General features: G+C 43.9%; 1 protein-coding gene across 6 annotated transcripts in view; it reads right to left on the bottom strand.

Moving 5' to 3' along the window:
* The window catches only part of RBMXL2 (RBMX like 2), a 136,417-nt gene that overhangs the window by 77,967 nt on the left and 36,435 nt on the right, over window positions 1-22,015 (bottom strand). For all 6 annotated transcript variants that reach the window (XM_054725522.1, XM_054725524.1, XM_054725523.1 and 3 more), the window contains exon 2: window positions 19,901-19,952. The gene's annotated coding sequence lies outside the window, so the exon portion shown is untranslated. The remainder of the gene's footprint in view (window positions 1-19,900; window positions 19,953-22,015) is intronic.

Here is a 22,015-nt window from a genome sequence, read left to right as displayed (position 1 = left end):
AGAACTGAAGCCTCTCACACTCTGTAAACCCTTGTTACTCATAGTATGATCCTGTACAGATGATCCACATCAGCATTACCTGAGGGCTTAATGGAAATGCAGACTCTCAGGCCTCAGCAAAGACCTACTGGACCAGAGTCTGCATTTGAACGAGATTCCCCAGCTGACTCCTGAACATCAAATTCTGAGAAGCACTGCCAGAGAGCACCAGAGAAATTGGACCTCTAGACGAGAGATTCTACATCTGGCCTATATGACCCATCACTCCTTCTCCCATGTGGAAGAGCCAACAGAGTTGGACAGAGGCAGAAGAGTCTACCTGATGCCTCTGTGCAGGTGTAAGTTTCTGCCTGAGGCTGGCAGGAATTCAGGGTGGGCGAGAGGATGCTACCTCCTGTAAGCACAGAGGTGGAGGAGGAAGATAATCCCATGAAAGTGACTCTAGTGGTTGGGTGCAACATTCCCTGAGACTGTGAATGCAGGACAAGGGGAAATCTGAAAAGACAGACAATTTGGAATATTTTATAGTTTCATTTTTTTAATGTTTAAAGCTTAGAACCATCTAGAATTTCTATGTTTCTGCTCAAATGTCATCTAATGGGATGACACCTTGAGAAACCCCTTACCACTGCCACCACTTCCTCCAACTCTTGACACCCCCTGCTCCCCTAATGGACTGCCTTAGTTTACCTGTCTCCTCCCTTCCCCAGTGAACCTGAGTGCCATGAGGAGCTATATCTATTTTGTTCATTATTGTTTCCCTGCTGCCTAGAACAAAGTGGCACTGGTGGTAGGTACTTGATAAATATGATAACTGAATGAATATGATTTTGAGGTCCCATGGGCATCAGGTGGAGTTGTCCAATAATAACTGTCTATACATCTGGAGTTGGGGGAAAAATCTCAGTTAAAGGTAAAAACTGCGAGTCATCAGCTATTGGTGGGAAGTGAAGCTAGAAGGCTGGATGAGATCACTTGAAGAGAGTTCTGCATTTAAGGGAAAGATGATTTGTTTGAGGTGATGAGGAATTCCAGGAGAAGTGGTGTCATCCCAAGCCATGCCTGGTCAAATAACAGTATAATCAGGTCACCACGAATGCCAAAGGCAGACACCTCTTCCTGTTTTCCTTGGTCAAAGCTAGCAACTTCTTGGAAAGTTTTATGATGCCACAAGAGGCAAAACAACTAACAGCAGCATTTATCATTTATGGAAAAACACTTTAATAATTCACTGCTTCAATTAACATTTGCTGTTAATCAAGATTTCACGTCTGAGAGCATCCTACCCAAGCTCAGCAGGTCGGTTTAGAATCAACCCCATCTGTCATGGAACCCAATGGGATGAACAAAGGAGACAAATGCCAGGCCTACTAAGAGCTGGAGGTGGGAGCCACCTTCCAAAGCAGGCTGCTCCTGGGAGCCCAGCACCCCATAGAGCTAGGAAAAGTGAATTTCTGCCTCCAAAAGGCACCTAGACTTTCCAAAGGAAAAGCAAAATGTTTTCCCTACATGAGAGGAAATGATTACTAATTAGTTTAGGTCTCTCTCACACACTCTTTAATACAAGATGACTTCTCTCTATTTTTTCTTTCCTGCAATCTGAAAAGACAACCTACAATGGAACAAACAGAGCTTTGTGCCCATCTTTAATCACTTACACTCTGGTCATTTGCTAATAACAAAAGGTAACACTTCCCCCTGAATAGGAAAGATGAAAGGATGCTTTTTACCATTATTTCTATTTTCCTAGGATGTATAAAATCTTATTTAAAAATGCATCTTCAATAATCACACTTTATTGGGATGAAACCATATTAACAGATTACTAGACAGCATCAAATGATCACATATTCTGCTCTTCGACTTAAATAGCATTACTTAATCTTTCTGGCTTCAATTTCTCCACCTATAAAGTAGAAATAATTTCAGAATGTTGCTGTATTAAATGAAGCACTAAAAAAGCACTTTGTGCATTACTTGTCTCCTGGAAAACACGAAGACATTTTCATTATGTGTAACAGGTGAGACGTACGTTGTACCTTCAGGGAATAAAGGTGAGTACATCTTTCTCTTTTTAATGCTTTACTCAGCCATTTTATTCATTCAACAAATATTTATTGAATTATTACTATATGCTAAGCACTGTTCCAGGAGCTGAGGATCCGGTCAAAATCCCTGCTCCCAGGGAACGTGCAGTATAATCCCCGAAGAAATACTCAATGAATGGATTCATAGCTAGTCACTCATTCAAATATCCATCTGTCACCCGTCTTTCCACTCCCACCCCGAATCTAAACCATAAGGTAGAAGATAGCTTAGATTAGAGAGATGACAGATAGGCAGCCAGATAAAAATTACTAAGGAAATATTAGGTGGTGACAAAGGCTAACTTGAAAAGATCAGAGTGGTGGGAGTGGGGGCTATTTTAACGTGGGTGTCCAAGAAAGGCCTCTCTGATGTGTGGCATGGAGGCTAAGGAGTCAGAAGTGCAGTGCAGGCTGATGCCCAGGCTGGTGGGGATAAACCATCCTGTTCCAGGAACAGAGGCATGTGGGGGAGTGCAGTGGGCATGGAGAAGAAGAATGAGAAGGGCCTGAGAGGGTGTCAGGCCTTGTAGGCCAGCGTAGGGAGATTCGATTTTATTATGAGCAGGATGTTAAGCAATGGGGTGTTTTAGCAGGGGTGTGGTGAGACTGATCTATAGTTTTAAAACTTAACTCTGTGCAGAGTGAATTCTACAGGAAGGAGATGGAAACAGGAGTTAGGAGGCTGGTAAACGAGGAAGGCAATGCCAGAGGCCAAAACTAGCCTTCTTCATCTCAAACCCGACGCAGAAATAAGGAAAAGCAGACGTGTTCATTTTGATTTTAGCGGTAGAGTCATTAGGGCAGTGGTTCTCAACCTGTGGGTTGTGACCCCTTTGGGGGTCGAACAACCCTTTCACAGGGGTCGCCTAAGACCATCGGGAAACACAGATATTTACATTACGATTCATAACAGTAGCAAAATTACAGTTATGAAGTAGCAACGAAAATAATTTTATGGTTGGGGGTCACCACAACATGAGGAACTGTATTAAAGGGTAGCGGCATGAGGAAGGTTGAGAAGCACTGCATTAGGGATTTGTGCTAGATTGGTAATAGGAAAAGGAAAGACAGAAATCAAAGATTTCTGGCTTGAGCAACGTTGAGAAATCCAGTCTCTCCCTCTTGAAGCCCCCACCATGCGCAAATGTGTAAGAACCACCAGAGGCTTGGGCAGCTTGAAGAGATCCATACTGCTTCCAAAAATATATCAAGAAGACAAACTCGAAAGCACGTTCCTCCCCAGCCTCCACTGTTCCCACTGTTTCATAAGCACTGGTTTCATAAGCTCCGATGGGTACTGTCTACAGCAGCAGCAATAACCTCCATAAAGGTCCTTCTCTGCCACAGCAGGGCCGCATCCTTGGATTCTAGGTTTACAACTTGGTCAGTTTAAAAAGACATGTTCAGCCTTTCCCCCCAAAGTTCCATGCCCTGCTGGGGTGACTGAGCCTTCTGCAGTTGCCAACCTCAAGCACAGACTGAGGAAAAGCCCTCCAACTCCACTCAAGACCCCATATGCTGCACTCTGGACCTCAGCCCAGTTCCCCCCATAGAAGGTTCCTGTTTGGGGACCTTTGTATCATTTCCAGCCCTGCCCTCATGTTTGCCAAGCAGATGGACTCCAGGTGGTTTTTCGATCAACAAATCTCCTTATACAAATCATTTCATGTCTTCCCCTGAGCTCAGCACACCATGAGGGCAGGGCCATAGCTTTTGCTTACCTATATACAGTATAAAGAAAGAAAAGGCCCTTTTAAATCCAGTCCCAGGGCAAGGATAAGCCTACTGATCATACACTGAAATAAATGACCATCCAAATGTTTTGCTCATAATGAGGAAAAATCTTTCCAATTCTATCTCCATCAGTAGAAATACAAGACTGCCATAAAGCCAAAATTTCTACCTCAAAAGCTATGCCTTTATATAAGGAAAATTGCACTTATAGTTCTCCCCTAAAAATGTGTATGTGTATAAACTTTTTTAAAATCCTCACCCAAGGATATGTTTATTGATTTGAGAGAGAGAGAGAGAAGCACTGATGTGAAAGAGAAACATCAATCGGTTGCCTCCTGTACACGTCCTTCTGGAGATTGAACCTGCAACCTAGGCATGTACCTTGACTAAGAATCGAACCTGCAACTGTTTGGGTGCACAGGATGATGCTCCAACCAACTGAGCCAACCGGACAGGGGTAAACTTACTTTGAAATATATGAGTAGTAGATGAGCCAACTCAAATATGGAGGCTGACGATCCTCCAGGAGGTAATTTATCTTGGTGACAGGTGGGAGCATGCCACTTGGAGGTGTGATGAACTGACTCCCAAATTAATCGGAGCAGAGAGCATCCATCCTGCACAGCAAGGACAGGGCCCTTTAGAGATGGTGAGGTTCCTCCTGGAAAGCTGGCCAGGCTCAGATTGCCAAATGCTCCTTAATACAAGAATGGTGAGGTTAATGGTTCCAAAATGGGCCAGGCCCAGAGTCATTTCTCTGTTGGCAATATATTAAACTGTATTGTCTTGAACAATGATACCTTGATGTCATATGTTTATGGGTTAGGTTAAATTATTTTTAAATCTAGTTTTTAGCTTTCTCTTTAGGGAATTAAAGTGAAGTCTCACCCCACTTCACTGCTCCTCACCTAACAGTGAATTGAATAGAAGGAAACTGCAGTGAGCACCTAGGAGAAACTCTAAATGCAAAGGATGAAACTCTTAATCCTGAAGTGTGAAGGGAGTTTCCTGAGTGGAGAGAGAGGGCGCAGGAATGGTACTGAATGACTTAACGAGAGAGTTGCAGGAGGAAACACAGAGAGAAAAGTCGAGTCAGTTGGAGGGAAAGCACCCTGGGGCACATCTGTGCAGAGACTGAAGTACAGCTTTCATGGCACACACTAGACTGAGTTCTGAGCTTGTTCCTCCTACATCATGCTCCTATAAAGAGATGACCTCATCCTCCCCTTCTATTATTATCCTTCTGCCTGAAGGCTTTGTTGTCTCTGGTTCCATCACAGGGCTCTGGCTGACAGGCTTTTGAAGGGTTTTTAGCCCATGTGGATTATAAAATCACAGCTGGTCTTTGGCAGTGACGATCTCAACAAAAATCACAACCATCAAATCTGGGAGACTCAACCGCTGCTCACAGATGAGCGGAGCTGGGAAGAAAGGGCCCTGCCACACCCGGGTTGCAGGATGAAGGGGGTCTCCACTCACGCGTGACCACAGGGTAGACTGGCAGGTCTCCTTTTTGTTCTTATTTCCTGTTTTACAGAACACATGTGTTCAAGTAAAATCAGTTTGATAGTTAATTTATGCAAACTGGATTCAAACTTCCCTTTTATTTGTGTTATCAATGTAGACATTATAAATCCAAGGAAGAAGTTTCAAAAGAAGCTATTAGCACATGAATATAGAAGTTTTCTGTGTATCAGAAACTAATCCAAAACTGAAAAGCAAATGATAAACTGGGGAAAATATTTGCAATATCATAACAGATCATGTTAACATATTTAGAATAAAACTCAAATGACAACAATGAGTAATTTTCCACCTATCACACTAGCAAAGATATTAAAATGAGAATGCTCAATGCTGGCAAGGGTATAATGGTTTCTGGACAACAATTTGCTAATAGGTTTCAAGAGCTTTAAATATGTTCACATCCTCTGATCCATGAACTCTATTTTGGAATAGATCTAGGAAAACAATTTAAAATGGAATCAAATATTTAAGCACACCATTGTCCTCTGAAGCATAATTTATAAGAATAAGACAAATATCCAATATTTGAAGAATAATTCGGGAAATTATGGTAAGTCCATATAATGGGTCATGATGCTACTATTAAAATGATGCTTATGAAAGTTTTTAATGATATAGGAAAATTGTTACAAATGACTTCTTTAAAATGAAAAAAATGCAAGATATAATTTTACATACATAATGTAATTTCAACCATGTAGAATTTCATTACAAAAGATCTGGAAAGAAATCCTATCTAATAAAAGAGTAATATGCAAATTAACCATCACTCCGCTACACAAGCCACGCCCACTAGCCACACCCACCAGCCAATCAAGAGCGATAGGCAAATTAACCCAACCAAGATGGTGGTTAACTTGTATATCCAGGCACAAAGGGAAGACTGAAGACAGTGGAGAAGGAAGCCACGCACTGCAGAATGGAGCAAAGCTGCAGAGAAGTAAGCAAGCGGGGCAGGCGGAGAAAAGAGGGAAGCAGGCGGGGCGGGGGAGAAGGGAGTGAGCGAGGCAGTGGAGATGGGAGGGAGTGAGCAAGGCAGCGGAGACGGGAGGGAGGGAGTGAGGCAGCAGAGACTGGAGGGAGCGAGGCAGCAGAGACGGGAGGGAGGGAGCGAGGCAGCGGAGATGGGAGGGAGTGAGCGAGGCAGTGGAGACAGGAGGGAGGGAGCGAGGCAGTGGAGATTGGAGGGAGCGAGGCAGCAGAGACGGGAGGGAGGGAGCGAGGCAGCAGAGACGGGTGGGAGCGAGGCAGAGGAGATGGGAGGGAGCGAGGCAGAGGAGAAGGGAGGGAGCGAGGCAGCAGAGACGGGTGGGAGCGAGGCAGAGGAGATGGGTGGGAGCGAGGCAGAGGAGATGGGAGGGAGCGAGGCAGCAGACATGGAAGGGAGGGAGCGAGGCAGCGGAGATGGGAGGGAGGGAGCGAGGCAGTGGAGACGGGTGGGAGCTTTGCTCAGGCTGCAGGAAGCCCTATTCTTGCAGGAATATTCCTGCAATGGGCCGCTAGTATATTATAATGTTATCAGTAGTTGTTTTAAAATGGTAGAATTATTTTTCTGCTTCTTGACACTGTTATGCTGTTTACACACTCTCTGCAATGAGAATATGTTTTTATAATTAGAAAAAAATTAGCAAAAGTATAATAGAGATTCACATTAAAAGGTACCAAGACTGTAGAAATAGCTAAATTTCAAGTTTGGGGTATACATTTATAAGGTGACCCTGCAGCATTTTGCTGATACCTCCAAACAAGGAAACTTTCAAACACTATTGGAATGGGTCAGGTCAAAAGACACATGGAGCCAAGTTGAAGAGGCTCCCATAGGCCAAACATGATGTAACTTGAGCTCCAAAAAGAAAACAAAGAACTACAAGTAACTAAAACACATTTAATATGCTTAAAACAAGACTTGAGTTCATAATGTTATGAAAATACAAATCACTGGTAACCTTCAAAGGCTGATACGGAACTGAATTATTATTATTCAGAGTACTGGGAAATAAAAGGAAAACATAAAGCCTACTGTCAAGATGGCATTGTAGGTAAACATGGAACTCACATCCTCCCACAGTCACATCAAAATTACAACTAAAGTACAGAACACCATCATTGAGAACCGCCTTAAATCTAGCTGAACAGAAGTCCTACAACTAAGGCTATAAAGCAGCCAAATCGAGATTGTTAGAAGGGGCGGAGACTCGAAAGGGGCTGGTTCCACACCCATGTGAATCCCATAAAAATTGGGAGGGAGACATCAGCAGCTGAAGTCCCCCCTGAGGAGCATGGGGTCCCAGCCCCATATCAGGCCCCCTGGCTTGGGGTGCAGTGTCAGGAAGAGAAACCCCCTTGACTTCTAACTGCAAAAGTCAGCGGGGATTGTGGTTGAGTGAGACAGAGTTCTGCTGGAGTCCCAGGCAGTCCTCTTGAAAGACCCACACACACGAACTTACCTGGACTCACTCACTCTGAGCTCCAGCACTGGGGCAACAGATGGAAAGGCACCAGGGACATATGGGGAGGAACTGAATTGTCTAACATCAGGATGAGTTGAGAGGGTGTCACTTTTCTCTCAGACAGAAGTGTTGGCTGAGGCTATTGCTCCTCTGCTGAGCTCTTCCCCTGACAAAGCCTGAAGGCAGGCCCCATATCTGAGTCTCCATCAACCTGGCTAACACTGGTGCCCACCCTGGTGATTCCCTAAGATCCTGCCCCACCCAAATTGCTGGCCCACCCAAACTGTTTCCAGTGTCTTTTCCAAACACCCTTCTTGGCTCATGCTTCAGACTTTCCTAAAATCTCTCAAACAAGTAACATCTGGCCTCCGTGTGCCATGTACCTCTTGCTCAGTGGCCCCAAGCTCAGCACTAGCAACAGCCAGTCCTGGTTCATAGCTTGACCTCTCCTGGTCACCTCCAAGCCAGCACAAGTACCAGCTATCTGCACATTGTTTGTAGATCATGCCAGGTGGCCCTGGGCAGAACACAGGAGGTGGCTGACCTTGGCCTGCACCTTCTGAGAGGCCCCCGAGCCAGCTGACCCAGTGGACAGCTTCAGACCACATTGAAGCACCATCCAACTACAAGAAAACAATATAAAATGCAATCAAAGATTTAAGCAAAGATTTCTCCAACATTTGAAGAATAATTCTGGAAATAAAGTAAGATATTAATCACAGGGGAAACTGGACAAGGAGTATATGGGAACTTCCTATAGTATCTTTTTTTAAAAAAAATAAATATATTTTTATTAGTGGCCTGGTGCACAAAATTCATGCACATTAAAAGGGGGCTAATTAGAGGAAATATTTTAATATTGCTATTAACCCTTTCTCTATAATAAAAGTGTCAGAGATGAAAGAAAACTAGTAAAATGTATATGAAAACCTTCCTCCTGTCAGAGTCTGGGGCGTGCCACGGGACCCAGAGTCAAGTCCCTGCCCACCCGCGGCACCTCAAAATCGCGCAAGACCCAGGCCCAGCTGGCCCCACCCCCATTGGGCGAGATCCATACCCAGCCGGCCCCACCCTTGTCAAGCCCCACTGGGTGGGGGGTGGGGCCTGAGGTCCCCCGGCCCAACACTGGAGTTGGGGGCATGGCCTGAGGTCCCCTGGCCTGGTGCCAGAGTGGGGGGCATGCCCTGAGGTCCCCCAGCCCGGGCCAGGGTGAGGGGTGCAGCCTGAGATCCCCTGTCAAGCCCCACTGGGCAGGGGACGCAGCCTCAGGTCCCCTGGCCCGGCGCCAGGAGGGGGGACACAGCCTTGTCCCCTCTGTCAAGCCCCACTGGGTGGGGGGTGCTGTCTCAGAGCCCCGTCAAGCCCCGCCTGGTGGAGGGTACAGCCTCAGGTCCCCTGTCAAGCCCCGCTGGGCAGGGGGTGCAGCCTCAGATCCCCTGGTGCCGGGGTTGGGGGCGTGGCCTGAGGTCCCCTGGCCCGGGGCAGGGGAAGCAGCCTGAGGTCCCCCGGCCCAGCACCAGGGCGGGGGCTACAGCCTGAGGTGCCCCATCAAGCTCTGCCAGGGCAGGGGGCATGGCCTCAGCTCCCCCGGCCTGGTGTCGGGGTCACAGTCTTAAGTCCCCCATCAAGCCCTGCCAGGCGGTGGGCGTGACCTGGCGCCAGGGCATGGGGCACGGCCTGAGGTCCCCTGTCAAGCCCCACCGGCGGGGGGGGGGGGCGCAGCATAAGGTCCCCTGCTCTGGCCCAGCACCATGCAGCCTCAGGTCCCTGCTGATTGCTTGTTAAGGCTCATTACAGGAATTTGGCCTCCTATGTGGGTGCAGCCATCTTGTGTTACAGAAACCCTGCCTCTGCTGTGGGCGCTGCCATCTTTGTGGTGGCATGATGGTCAATTTGCATATTCCCTCTTTATTAGATAGGATTGATATCAGAGAGGGAGAGAAACATCAATGATGAGAATCATTGATTGGCTGCCTACTGCATGCCCCCTACTGGGGATCGAGCCCACAACCCAAGCATGTGCCTCTGACAGGAATCAAACCTGGGACCCTTCAGTCCACAAGCTGATGCTGTATTCACTGAGCCAAACTGGCTAGGGCCTTCCTGTAGTATCTTTATAACTTTTCTGTAAGTCTACAACTTTTCTGATATTACAAAATAAAAAGTTCATTTAAAACCTACTTCACAAGTAATCATACCATGCTTTCCTGGAGAGAGCTCAAGTTCATGCTCAGAGATATGGACAAATGAACCACACTAAAAGGAGCTTACGACAATGGCTCTCACCGTATCCATCAGATCTACCTGACTTCCTACTTGACCATGGCTGAACATGTATCTCTGACACTTCCTACCTTCCTGGATTTCTAACTACCATTGCACCTTCTAATCCTCATATCTTAAGACAAGGTCAAGACACCACTGTGGGTGGTAACTAATGACAGTATGCCCCTTTGGAGGCATGGAGATGATACTTCTAAGTAGCACATGACTCTTTTTTGTTTGTTTTAATACTCACCTGAGGATGTGAGGATATGATTTTTATTGATTTTAGAGAGAGAAAGAAGAAAGAGAAACATTAATGTTAGAAACATCGATTGGTTGTTTCCTGTATGTGCCCTGACCAGGGATCAAACCTAAAACGTAGGTATGTGCCCTGACCGGGAATTGAACCCAAACCTTTTGATATATAGGATGATGTTCCAACCAACTGAGACACCCGGCCAGGGCAGCATACAACTCTTGACACAACTTCTGACTACCTATTCTTAGTGCAACTGAAGCATATCAGAAAGCTTCCCCAAAGAGATGCAAACTCTACCTTCCAGATTTTCAGTCCCACCAAACACATGCCAGGTCTCAACAAGCCTGAAAACGGACAGCAGAGGCCACTCTGCCTGATTCTCCAGCCCAGGAAATGCCCCCAAGCCTCACTATGACTGACTGAGGTGATCAGGCAGGAAACGTAGCCAGTGTCTGTATCCTGCAGGGTGGAAGGCCTCCTGTTCCAAATGGCGGTTACATCTTCCACTTACACACAGTGGGGCTGCTGTAACATCATCCTGTGAGCCACCTCAGATCATATGAAATGTGAGGATGTTCTGTGGCTATAAATATGTCCTGGTGTCCTGCAATTTATACCTACTCATGACATATATGCTTCAGTCAAAAATAGACCTGACAGAACCTGAAAGTTACCAGGGCAAACATCATGGATTACATCATGAACCGCCCCCTACCATCCATAGGATTGGGACATAGGGGTGCACTTTAAGCTGTTTCCTCCTCATCAATTACAGACACCACAACCAAGGCCTTAATCCTCTTTAATCACTGAATCCTCAGTGCCAGGCACAGTTCTTGACACACTGTTTAATACTTGTTGTTGACTATGTAATTTCTTAGTTTCCAAGGTTGGCTTTCCTGGACAGAAAATGCATTAAGGCCAATGTTATAGTAATAAACTTTGTATTCTCAAACCACATGATTTTTCTTGTTAAATGAACACATTAACACATGGGCATTATAGTTGAGTGAGCTGGTCTTCCTGAATCCGTGATCACCTTAAATCTGACCTACAGTAAAGGCCTCGTCCAGTTACAGGCCCCTCTTAAAGCAACTGCTAGGGATTTGGGCCTGAAAGTAACAAAATTTCAGTCTGTATAATATTTTGTTTAAAATAAATTAGAGCAAGTGTGAATGTCCATATTCATCTACTTCTTCAGATGATTAGGGACCCTGGAAAAATGTTTCTGTGCAGGAACACTCAGAAAAAGATCAAACAAACTTTGGAGAGAGGAATCTACCAACTAGGACCTAAGATCCCCAAGACATCAAAGGAGTATGAAGTAGTCTAATTGGTTCCTCCAGAAGACAGCCGTTGGATCAGACAGTGGCCCCCGAAACCACCTGCCATTGTGCTGGCTCAGAAAGGCATCAATGATCTGAGCAGGGAACTTCCTTCAAACAGCTCTGCAGTCAGTGTGAGAGCAAGTCTCCCTCATTGTTCCACCAGGTGCAGGCTGCATTTATTCTGGGTCTGCTCTGGGAGCCACTCCCATGTGTAAGGTCTATGGTCTATTATAGGAGTGTAATCTTGTCACTTTCCAAAATAGCTTTTCTCTGGAGCCACAAAGCTTAAATAGGGCACTGGAGTGCTAATCAGCACCTGTCCACGTGGGAAAGGCAAGCCATCTATGTAACAGCCAAGACGGAAAAGCAAAGCTGATTCCCTGGGTCTGACCCAGGGGTGCAAAAATGCCACCAACAGCTCCTATTCCAAAGACACTGGCCTGAGTTCCAATTAGTGAGAGAGGAGAGAAAGCAGGGGTTGGGCAGACGACACGCACTTCAACTGTAGATCAATAGGACAGGCCTCAATACAGCTCCTCCTGTAGTCAGTAGACTACTGCTAGAATCGGAAGTTTTGGGGCTACACTCATTACCACAACTTGGAGAAAAGACTTCTTCTGAATCATTTATTTTTTTTTTTACTTAATATGGAAACACTAGAGGCCCGGTGCATGGATTCATGCACCGGTGGGATCCCTCGACCTGGCCTGCCTTTTGGGGGATGTTGAAGAGCCAGTTTCAGCCTGATCCCTGCAGGCCAGGCTGAGGGACCCCACTGGTACACGAACCCATGCACTTGGCCTTTAGTTTCAGGTGATTGTACTTCCATGCTCAAATACATTCAAGGGTTGTAGTCTCAGTTTAAAGCGAAAGTCTTAACCATGACTTACTTAAAAGGCTCTCAGTCCTATGCCCCCACTCCTTGCCCTCACTACTGCTATGACCCGACTTCTTATCAGTCTTGTTCCATTTATTCTATTCTATCCTTTACAGTAGCATGTCCCTCTACTGGGATATTCTTCCCACCATGCATTGGCATGACTCTCACTCTAAATTCCTTCCAGCCTCTGTTCAATTGTCACATTTGAGAAGGCTTCCTTGATCACTCTATTAAAACAGTAGCCCCCAGTACTCCTGTCCCTCTTGTGCTGATGTATTTTACTTTTCTTCATAGCACTATTGCAAACCATATCTACCTACCTATCTATATCTATATCTATCTATCTATCTATCTATCTATCTATCTATCTATCTATCATCTATCTATATCTATATATTTACCTACTAGTGGCCCAATGCACGAATGAAGATTCATGCAAGAATGGGCCTTTGGGAGAAACCAAAATGGCGGCATAGGTAAATACCTATACTGCTGCCTCGCACAACAATTTCAAAACTGCAACTGGAAGACAGGGCGGACATCGTCCAGAACCACCAGAAAGCTGGCTGAGTGGAAATTCTAAAACTAGAAGGAAAGAGAAAAGGACACTGAGACTCAGAGGAACTGTGGAGGACAGAGGTGCAGAGACCCGCGCACGGAAAGGGCAGGTGGCTGAATACGCGGCTGGCTTACTCACGGTGCGCGGAGAGGGCAGGCAACAAGCGCGTGGCTAGCTTTCTCGTTCAGGAGGGAAACAAAACCTCCTGACTGCAGTGAACTCCAGTTCCGGGTGAGACTTTTGGGTACCCAGACTCATTCGGGGAGAAACTGGACTGTCTGGCAGCGGGCGAAACTTGAGAGCAGCCTTCTCTCAGAGGTGCGTGCAGCCATTGCCGCGGGACACTGAGATACAGGGGCCTCTTAGGGCGGGGCTGATGGGAAACCAAGGCTGTCTGCTCCACCCTGAGACTCTGCCCCATCTAAGCTGAGCACAGAAGCTCTCCCATCGTAGACACAGCTGATCCTCACAGCCAATTGGCCTGTATGTCGACTCCCCGCAGTGATACTAACAACAATCTAGGCTTAACTACAACAAGACTGCACACACAGCCCACAAAGGGCACACCAAAACTGTCTACCTCAGGTAACTGGGGAGGCTGAGCCACTGGGCCCTATAGGACACCTAGCACACAAAGCCACTCCATCAACTCAGGGAAGCAGCTAAAATGTGGAGACAAAGAGGCAGGTCACAAATGAAGGAAATGGAGGAAAGCAAGCTACTGGATATAGAGTTCAAAACCACGGTTATAAGGTTTTTCAAGAACTTCCTAGAAAAGGCCAATAAATTTAATGAGACCCTTGAGGATATGAAAAAGGATCAACTAGAAATTAAGCATACACTGACTGAAATAAAAAATATTATACAGAGACCTAAAAGCAGACTAGAGGATCGCAAGAATCAAGTCAAAGATTTGGAATATAAAGAAGCAAAAGACACTCCTCCGGAAAAGCAAAAAGAAAAAAGAATCCAAAAATATGAAGATAGTTTAAGGAGCATCTGGGACAACTTCAAGCATACCAACATCAGAATAATGGGGGTCCCAGAAGAAGAGTGAGAGCAAGATACTGAAAACCTATTTGAAGAAATAGTGACCGAAAACTTCCCCAACCTGGTGAAAGAAATAGACTTACAAGTCCAGGAAGCGCACAGAACCCCAAACAAAAGGAATCCAAAGAGGACCACACCACGACACATCATAATTAAAATGCCAAGAGCAAAAGACAAAGAGAATATTAAAAGCAGCAAGAGAAAAACAGTTAGTTACCTACAAGGGAGTACCCATATGATGATTGTCAGCTGATTTCTCAACAGAAACTATGCAGGCCAGACGGGAATGGCAAGAAATATTCAAAGTGATGAATAGCAAGAAACTACAACCAAGATTACTCTACCCAGCAAAGCTATCATTCAGAATTGAAGGTCAGATAAAGAGCTTCACAGATAAGAAAAAGCTAAAGGAGTTCATCACCACCAAACCAGAATTATATGAAATGCTGAAAGGTATTCTTTAAGAAGAGGAAGAAGAAGAAAAAGTAGAGATAAAAATTATGAACAACAAATACATATCTATCAACAAGTGAATCTAAAAACTAAGGGAATAAAAAATCTGATGAACAGTATTAACTGGTGAATATAATAGAAACAGGGGCATAGAAAGGGAGTGGACTGACAATTCTTGGGGGAAAAGGGGAGTGGGGGTGCGGGAAGAGACTGGGAATAAAAAATCTGATGAACAGTATTAACTGGTGAATATAATAGAAACAGGGGCATAGAAAGGGAGTGGACTGACAATTCTCAGGGGAAAAGGGGAGTCGGGGGTGCGGGAAGAGACTGGACAAAAAGCATACACCTATGGATGAAGACAGTGGGGGGAGGTAAGGGGAGAGGGTAGGGTAGGAACCTGGTGGAGGGGAGCTATGGGGGGGGAAAAAGAGGAACAATTGTAATAATCTGAACAATAAAGGTTTATTAAATTTAAAAAAAAAAAAAGAATGGTCCTTCGTTCTCCTGGCTGCTGGCACTGCCTTTGCTCTGGCCGGAGCCACCTTTCTGCCTTCCCATGCTGCCCAGAGGCATGGAGCAGCTGGGGTGGTGCAGAACACCTGCATCCCACCCCTTGCTCAGAGCCTGTGTATGCAAATTAACCCGCCATCTTTGTTGGGTTAATTTGCATACTCACTCCTGATTGGCTGGTGGGTGTTGTGAAGGTACGGTCAATTAGCATGTTACTCTTTTATTAGCTATCTATCTATCTACCTACCTACCTACCTACCTACCACCACAACCAGCATGGGCAGGACACATAAGGTAAGTTCCATTAGGACGGGGACTCTGTTTTGCTCACTGACATATCCCCACACCTAAATCAGAAACTGTTATATAATAAACATTCAACCAATTTACAAATGAATGAAAGTCACATTTGACATTTTATTCAGACACAAAGGACAGAATTATAACCAAGAGACAAAGCTAAGAGCTAGAAGCCAGAGGGGTACTCTTAGCTTTGTCTCTTAGTTATAATTCTGTCCTTTGTGTCTGAATAAAAGGACTAGGGGCTAGAGCAGAATCAGAGAAGAGCCGAGAAGCTTGAATGCCCACTAGTGTTTGATATGGGGCATGTCAAGTTGGTGTGAAGCCTGATTGAGCACCAGGAAGCTGGTAGTTTGAGGAATCCACTTCATTCCCCTTGGGGATATCAGAACAATTCTGGATCTCCAGCACCTGTTTCATTCTCTGGAATTCCTGAAGCTCCCAGGGAGACTACCTTGTATTGTCTCCATCTCTGTGTTTTGAGTGTCTGGCCTTGGCCAATCACAGGACACTTGCTTGATAAATTATTAGCGAAACAATTAAACTGTAAGTGTGCCAGGAATCCCCTTTTCAAACTCTTGGTAGGTGGGATGTAAGTCCTGGGTCTGGAAATGGGACAGGTTCTCTGATGCTCCACCCTTCTCTGCACTCTCTCCCTCTCTCCAGAGTCTTTGTGACTCTTCTCAGCCCAGTAGCAGACTTTGAAAGAAAAGGCAGAAACAAAATTAGGACAAACATTTACTTTCTTGTTGTCCCCCTAAGCATTAGAATATGGCTTCAAGCAGGGTCTGCTCTTTCTTAGAACAGCATCTGTCCTTTTACAGCCTGTGGCTAAAAATAAAGCCCCTCCATTTCTTTGCCCCACAGCTTTTTTTTTTTTTTTTTGCAATTCTGGTATACTTGGATGTAATTTTTCTGGAAACAATCATATATATCTTATCATTGACCTTAATTTCAATTTTATCCATATGAATGCTTATTAAATTAATTCTCAATGAATAGTGGAAGCAAGGCAGTCTTGGGTGTGTGCTCCTTTCATCTTTGAATTGTTCTTTAATATCTGAGCTGATCAGACAGCTCCCTCTACAGTCACCTTGACATCTTCATCTGGCTCTTGCTTTGTTTTGTTAGTCTATTTTATTTATCTTTCTTAATTAGAATTTTCCAATTCTTTTAAAGCCAAATTTCTATTTAAAGCCTCACTTTGTAGAACCATGATTGTCTTTTTAACTTATGTTTAGAATATCTACCATTTTCAAACCTAATACTATCCTTTTGCTTTTTTCTCAATCTTTACATCACCAACAATTCATTGTTGCTGGTTAGAAAGAGGTCCTGTATTAGTCAGGGCTCTCCAGAGAAACAGAACCAACAAGATATATATATATCCTGTATATATATCCTATATATATATATATATATATATAGAGAGAGAGAGAGAGAGAGAGAGAGAAACATCAATGAGCGGGAAACATCAATTAGCTGCCTCCTGCACACCCCCTACTGGGGATGTGCCTGCAACCAAGGTACATGCCCTTGACTGGAATCGAACCTGGGACCCTTGAGTCCGAAGGCTGACGCTCTGTCCACTGAGCCAAGGCAGCTAGGTTATTATAAGGAATTGGCTCAAGTGAGTGTGGAGACTGAGAAATCCCATGATCTGCAATCAGCAAGCTGGAGACCCAGCAGAGCCAATAGTGTGGTTCTAATCTGAAAACCAGCAGCTTGAGACCCAAGAAAAGCCAATGTTGCAGTTCAAGACAGAAGGAGGTAGGAAAAGAGCAATGTCCCAGCTCAGCAGTCAGGCCAGAAGAGTTCCCTCATAAGGGAGGGAGAATCAGCCTTTTGTGCTATTCAGGTCTTCAACTGATTGGGTGAGACCCACCCACACTCAGGAGGACAATCTGCTTAACTCAGTCTACTGATTCAAATGCTAATCTCATCTAAAAACACCCTCACAGACACACCCAGAATATTGTTAGACCATTTATCTGGCCATCCCTTAGCCCAGTCAAGTTAAGATATAAAACTAACCATCAAAGGCCCTTAGTTACCAGGTCCCCTAGTTCTTTCTCTACTTTTGGAAAATAATATTTCACAAGGAATCAAGGTCCTTCCAGACTCTGCTTTCGATCAGAGGTTTCCTTTACATATCTACTTATTTCTTATTCCCTGACAATATACTGTTTCTGCCAAGTTTATGTTTTGCATGAAGTGGACACTTCACAAGCAAACATTTTGCATCAATCACCTATTATGAAGCAGGCACTGTGCCAGGAATCATCCACTCCTTTCATCTCACCCAGTGGCCTATGAATGTCTATGATTATTTCATTTCAGTTCCTCTCTTCTGCTGGTTTTGCCCACAAGCTCTGAGAAGAGGGTCCCCTCTGTTCCTGTGTCTTCTGGAAGGCACATATCTTCTTCATATATAAGCAGTATTTTTCTTATTTTCTGTTAGATTGACTATGTATGTATGTATTATTTTGCACATCTGCTATGGCTTATAATTCCTAGGCAAAGCTAGTGGTTTACTCACAGCAAGATAAATGCAGATAGGAAAAGAAGTCACAACCTGCCAAGAGATTCACCTCCCTGGGCAGTGCAGAGAGACATTAAATGACCCTCTTGGCTAACACTGGTTGAGAAATACTGAATTTGGGCAAAGGGACAGCACCGAAAGAGCTGCCCAACCAACGGGAGGTGGAGTGTAGGATGGAAAATCTAAGGTGGGCAGAACTCTGACGGGCTGGGAGAGAGACTGCTGGCACCTAAGATACTCACGTTTAGTTGGCTGGATTGAAGTTCAAGAAGACCCCAGTTTCTGGCAAGAGAATTAGCAAGAGCCCTAACCAGTTTGGCTCAGTGGATAGAGTGTCTGCCTGCGGACTGAAGGGTCCCAGGTTTGATTCTGGTCAAGGACATGTACCTTCATTGCAGCCACATCCCCAGTAGGAGGTGTGCAGGAGGCAGCTGATCGATGTTTCTCTCATTGATGTTTCTAACTCTCTATCCCTCTCCCTTCCTCTCTGTAAAAAATCAATAAAATATATTTAAAAAAAGAGAGAGAGAATTAGCAAGAAAAAGGCCTGACCTTGGTGATTCAGAACACTGACTCTGAAGCCAGTGTCTGGTTTTAGACCTACTTTGGAGCTGAAAATTTTTGAGTAAAATTTAATTTCTTTACCCTGTTTTTTGTTGTTTTCTTTTTCATCTGTAAAGTAGGAAAACTAACAGTACTCATCTCCCAGGATTGCTGTGAAGTTTAAATAAATATATATAAATTAGGATATGTAAAGCCCAGCACAAAGTAAGCATTCCAATTTAGTTGTTATTTAGTTGTGTACACTTCACAAGCAAACATTTTTGAATGGGTGAGAATTGCGAGAGTTTTGAGGTTTGAGAAATTAGTGAAGAATGTTTCTATGAGATCAGGAAATTAAATGACTAAAAAAAAATTTAAATAGTAGGTACGTAATGAAATAGCTTTAAAATATATAAAGTTTATTGAAACTACAGGGGAAAATCAACAAGTCCATTATCACAAGGGGAGATTTAATCTAACTCTATTAAGACAATAAATCAAGCAGAGAAAAATATCAGTAATAACAGAAAAGACAGAAACAAACAGTTGTATATGTAGCACAGAGGAATTGGTGACAAGTCAGAGTATTATCAAGAAAACTGGCATGGTTTAAAGTGAGATTATAAACAAACAAACAAGCATTCACAAACAAACAAATAAATAAGAATTCTCCAGAACATCTTAATCTGTGTCTCTTGCTAGACTGGGAATAGAGCTTCAAGGAGAATTATAACATTTTTAAAACATATCTCATACCACTCCTGGCTTTCCTTAATTTTTCCTGCTTAGGAGGGACATTGTTTTGATTAGTTGGATCCAGACCATATTTGGATCCACACCATATTTCCATTAGTTGGATCCAGACCCCATAATTGGGCCATATTTAATAGGGATAAAGGTCACTGCAGAATTAAGGATTGCCAATAGACTGGTTCTCACTCCTCTCTTTTCTGCTTCTTCAGCAAAATGGTGAGTAACGGTAGGACCACTCTCTTTTGATACATAGTTACAGTATCCTAGATTGTGTGGTATTGGCAGAGGGATGAACAAATAGAATGATGGGACACAAGAGAGCGCCCAGAAATTGGCTCAAACAAATATGCAATAGATTGTTGACAAAGGTTCAAAGGTGATGCAGTTAATTCAATGGAGGAAGAAACCTTTTCAACAAATGGTGCTGAGACAATTGGACATTCAGAGGCAAAAACCTTGATCTAAGTTTCACACCTTATACAAAACCAATTCAAAATAGATCACAGACTTAAGTATAAAGTATAAAGCCATAATTTTTTAAATTTAAGTTTAGTTAGCATTTCAGGTGTACAATATAGTGATTCAACACTTACAATGTGATCAGTCTAGTAACCATAAAAGTAAAAAAAAAAAAATAAAAAAAAGAAACAATCTTACCTTCATCTTCAAAGATGAGTAGAACTTCTTCTTCCCAACTGTTTTATGCTTCCTATCAGAATAAGAACAACATTATTGAACACATTATGTGACAGCCATTCTAATCTTACCTAATTTGATGCTAACATAACATTGAGTGGTAATGTTATTTCCATTTTATATTTTAGTATCTAAGGCTTAGAGAGGTTAAATAACTTATGTGAGATCACACTGTCAGTTATCAAGGTACAAAGCCAAGAATCACCTGCAGACTTGCCTGGCTCTAAAACCAGGGCTCTTAACCACCTACATCCTTCAGAGACAATCTGTGTTGAGCATCACTTGAACAGGATTTTATTTTGGACTGAGAGCTAGGAGCATGCGATTTTAATTGTTTTCCCCTCATCCAGCTGTTTTTTTCCTCCCGTCTCCTTTCCCACACTGCTCCTCTCTGCTCTAGTGCAGATACATTCTTGTATTCCAGAAGCATTGCAGGCAAGCTGAGCTTTTTCTGCTTCACTGACTGACCTGATAAAATCCAATATTTCTTAAAATAAGCTTCTAAATAGCTCATGGGATCATTTTCAGGCATTGCCTGCAGCACCTGGAGTTCGTTGCTCTTCTGAATATTTCAGTAAAAGTAGCTACCTCACCCTACCCTTCAGCCTCCCTACTCTCTGATGATTCTGGGCAGTGGTGGCAGAGGTTTTTAAGTTAACAAGAAAGCCCACTCATTATAATAATAAAAACCTCACATAGGGGTGCATAAGTCCTCAGCCTGTGATACCAAATGTCTTGCATGGCTTGGAAATATTGAATTAATTCTATTTGAGTTCAATTAATTCAAAGTGGATATGGGAGATTCTTTAGGATTGTCAGCCATACGAGGCTCTATAGAGATTCCAGTTAGCAAAATGCCACACAAACCAGCCTATTCTTTTTTTTTTTTTTAAATTATATATATACACACACACACACACACACATATACATACACACACACACACACACACACACTTCAGAGAGGAAGGAAGAGGGAGAGATAGAAACCTCAATGAGGAGAGAGAATAATTGATTGGCTGCCTCCTGCACACACCCCCTGGGGATTGAGCCTGCAACCTGAGCATGTGCCCTTGACCAGAATCGAACCCGGGACCCTCCAGTCTGCAGTCCAAAGCTCTATCCACTGAACCAAACCAGCCAGGGCATGCCAGCCTATTCTTTAGTAGTAATCTCTCTCAATCGTCCTTTGGAAGAAATCGAATGTACATCAACTTAGTTACTTACGGTGTTATAGGCAATGTGCTAAGTATTTTAAAGGTGTTAAATAATTCAATCCTTCCCAAACCATCATGACATGGGCCTTCTTATTCTTCTCATTCAACAAATGAGAAAGCAGAACCGGGGAGGTGAAGTGGCTGGCTTGCCTCAAAACCACACATGGGGTGGGTGGGGTTTTGAACTCAGTCTGATCAAGAGCACAGAAGCTTAATCATCATATTTTGTTACTCCTTCATTTTAATGAGTATGCTTCTATATTTTACTAATTTGCTTCCAGGAGCCTTTAGGAATCATTAGAAGAAAGCTGAACTCAGGGGAAAAATAATGATTTTTGAAATAATCCCAAAGCAAGAATAGCAAAAAGAATTCTAGTATACCTTCAGCCAGGTTTCCTAATGGTTAACATTTGACATAGTGTGTGTGTGTGTGTGTGTGTGTGTGTGTAGGGACACATTTTTCCCAAATCAGTTGAGAATAAGTTTCAGGCAGGATGAGCCATTATTGTTATTTCCTAAAGAAAAGGACACTCTACCACATAACTACAAAATTGAGAAAATTTAACACTGAGACTATATAAGCCCCATTCAAATTTCACAAATTGCCCCAATAATCCTATATAATAAGACTAATACGTAGATTGACCCCTTGGGTGGGAGTTCAACCAGAAATTTGACCAGACCAGGAGTTCGACCAATCACTATGACGTGCGCTGACTACCAGGGGGCAGCAGAACACAGCAGGTGTAGGCGATGCACTGTGACCTCTCGCAGGCTACCTGGGGGCGGGGGTGACGGGATGGAGGTGCGGTGAGAATGCAGGTGTCTGCTGAGCTTGCTCTCACTTCCTCTACTACCCT

Source organism: Eptesicus fuscus, chromosome 13 (assembly GCF_027574615.1).
Source record: "Eptesicus fuscus isolate TK198812 chromosome 13, DD_ASM_mEF_20220401, whole genome shotgun sequence".
NCBI lineage: Eukaryota > Metazoa > Chordata > Mammalia > Chiroptera > Vespertilionidae > Eptesicus > Eptesicus fuscus.
Note: the sequence above shows the minus strand (reverse complement) of the source record. Positions and strands in the feature narration are given on the sequence as shown.